The 2,443-nt window shown below is 42.1% G+C and overlaps 1 long non-coding RNA gene across 1 annotated transcript; it reads right to left on the bottom strand.

The window, feature by feature from the left end:
* Window positions 1-217: 217 nt before the first annotated feature.
* LOC144282952 (uncharacterized) lies at window positions 218-1,533 on the bottom strand. Its single transcript, XR_013351358.1, has 3 exons — window positions 1,328-1,533; window positions 677-838; window positions 218-269 (listed from the first exon to the last, which is right to left on the bottom strand). It is a non-coding gene; the product is annotated as an uncharacterized LOC144282952 (long non-coding RNA).
* Window positions 1,534-2,443: the final 910 nt, after the last annotated feature.

The raw sequence follows: 2,443 nt of genomic DNA, 5'->3' as shown, positions 1-2,443 counted from the left end.
CAGAACATCAAGAGGCAGAGGCGGTCAAGGTGTTTGTTTTAATAATTCATCTTATCAAAAAATTATTAAATAATAAGAAGGAACTGAGGGGAGCTGAAAAACATATTTCATTTTTCCGGCCTCCCCTACCTGGAGTCAAGACTGGTAAAGGCATAGGGAGAGCCTTTTCTCACTTTGGGCCAGACTTAATATCTCCACACCTGACGGGGTCATTTCTTACCCTGTGGACACAAAGTGGTGTCCAAATTGTGGGAGACGATTCCAGTGGCCTAGGAAAAAAGCCAGAATCTACAGTCACCCTGAGGATGTTAGAATAGACTTAGCCAATCAATCAATCAATCAATCAAAAGAATAGACTTAGCCACTAGATATTTCCGTGTCAACATACCACATGCCACATGCTCAAGCAGTTGTACCATTATTCAAGTATGTAAATTGTTTGTTTAACATTAGACAGGGATCTCCAGAGAACCGCCAGGCTTTATGTATATAAAACCTTCTACCCTACCCCACCGCCCCACACTTGCATGCAGACTCTCTCATAAAATAAATAAATAAAAAAGAAAAAACATTACATAAATATTTGTTGAATGAATGAAGCATAACCCTAGGAGACTTCTTCATTGACATTAAGCTGCCAAGTCCCCCACAAACACTTGATTATGACCGCGCTTACCTGAGTATGAAATAGCACCCACGTTGAATGTCAAGGGTGCTATTTAAATGTCAAGGTCTAAAGGCAGCCGGCTGACTCAGCTGGAAGGGCATTGGAGTCTTGATCTCGGGGTCATGAGTTCGAGCCCCACGTTGGAGGTAGAGGTGACTTAAATAAAGAAAACTTTAAAAAAGAAAGAAAAAAATAAATAAATAAATAAATAAATAAAAAAGAAAGAAAAAAGAAAAAAGAGATGTCAAGGTCCAAAGCAGATGACCTGCCCAGTCACCACCAGTAACAGTGATGTCGAATGAAGAAGTAGAAGCTAAGAATAGAGTAAAGGCATTTAGGGATGCCGGTGAACCTAGAGTAATCCAACAGAAATGCAACGTGAACCACGTGGGGTATGTTTAGTGTTCTAGTAGCAACAATCTTACAAATTAAGAAACAGCAGGTCAATTTAATTTCAATAACACACTTTATAAATTATGATTTTTAAATATAATTATTTTACCCATATCCAAAATATCATTTCAGCATATAATCCATAAAAAATCATCAGTGAAAATAAATAAATAAATAAATAAATAAATAAATAAATAAATAAATAAAACTATCGGTAAGGTAGTTTGCCTTCTTCTTTCATACTAAGATTCTGAAATTCATGCTTACGGCTCATCTTCATGTGAACTGGCTCGTTTCCAGTCCTCGGTGGCCACAGGCGGCTCACTCCGGTGCTGTCTAGAGGCAGCAGCATGATGTCTGACCACTTGCAAGTCAGGATGAGTGGCATCCTCTGAAGCCCTGCTTGCTCAGTGAGGCTGACTTGACTCTCCATGGGATTTGATGTCCATGTCCCCGTGTCTTCCCTGATTTGAGAAAAGTCAGAACCAGGGTCACCATGTACCTGGAGTCCATGGAGACAAATGAGGCCAAGACTCAAGACCTGCTATTCACAACTGGTCAGACTTGGGGCACTCTCCGGGTGTCGGTATCCTCACAAACGAAATGTAGAATTGCTGAGAGAGTTCAGTTTGAGCACCTTAAACCCTGCACAGGAACTTCGAGATGCCAGCCTGAACCCCCTGAACATGGAACTACTTTGAACTCCTACTACTGGCTGCTTCTGCAGAATGGCTGAGGCTTCACTTTAAAAAAAGAAAGAAACTGGGGCACCTGGGTGGCTCAGTCGGTTAAATGACTGACTCTTGATTTCAGCTCAGGTCATGATCTCAGGGTCATGAGGTTGAGCCCCACACTGGGCTCCGCACTCAGCGCAGAGTCTGCTGGAAATTCTCTCTCTCCCTCTCCCCTTGCCCTCTCCCCTGCTTGCTCTCTCATGTGCTCTCACTCTCTAAAAATAAAAATAACTAAAATCTTTTTTAAAAAAAGAAGGAAATTCTACAATATGTGACAACATGGGGCACCTGGGTGGCTCAGTGGCTGAGCGCCTGCCTTTGGCTCGGGCCGTGGTCCCGGGGATCGAATCCCATGTCAGGCTCCCTGCATGGAGCCTGCTTCTCCCTCCGCCTTTGTCTCAGCCTCTGTCTCTGTGTCTCTCACAAATAAATAAATAAAACCTTTTAAAACAAAATGTGACAATATAGATGGATCTTGAGGACATCGTGCTAAGTGGCACAAGCCAGACACAGAAAGACAAGTAGTATGTGCTTCCACTTTTATGAGGTATCTAAAATTGTCAGATTCATAAAACCCAAGACTAGAATAGTGGTTCCCAGGAGCTATAGAGAGAGGGAAATGGATCATTATTGATCAATAGGCATAACA

This window comes from Canis aureus, chromosome 14 (assembly GCF_053574225.1).
Source record: "Canis aureus isolate CA01 chromosome 14, VMU_Caureus_v.1.0, whole genome shotgun sequence".
Taxonomy (NCBI): domain Eukaryota; kingdom Metazoa; phylum Chordata; class Mammalia; order Carnivora; family Canidae; genus Canis; species Canis aureus.
Note: the sequence above shows the minus strand (reverse complement) of the source record. Positions and strands in the feature narration are given on the sequence as shown.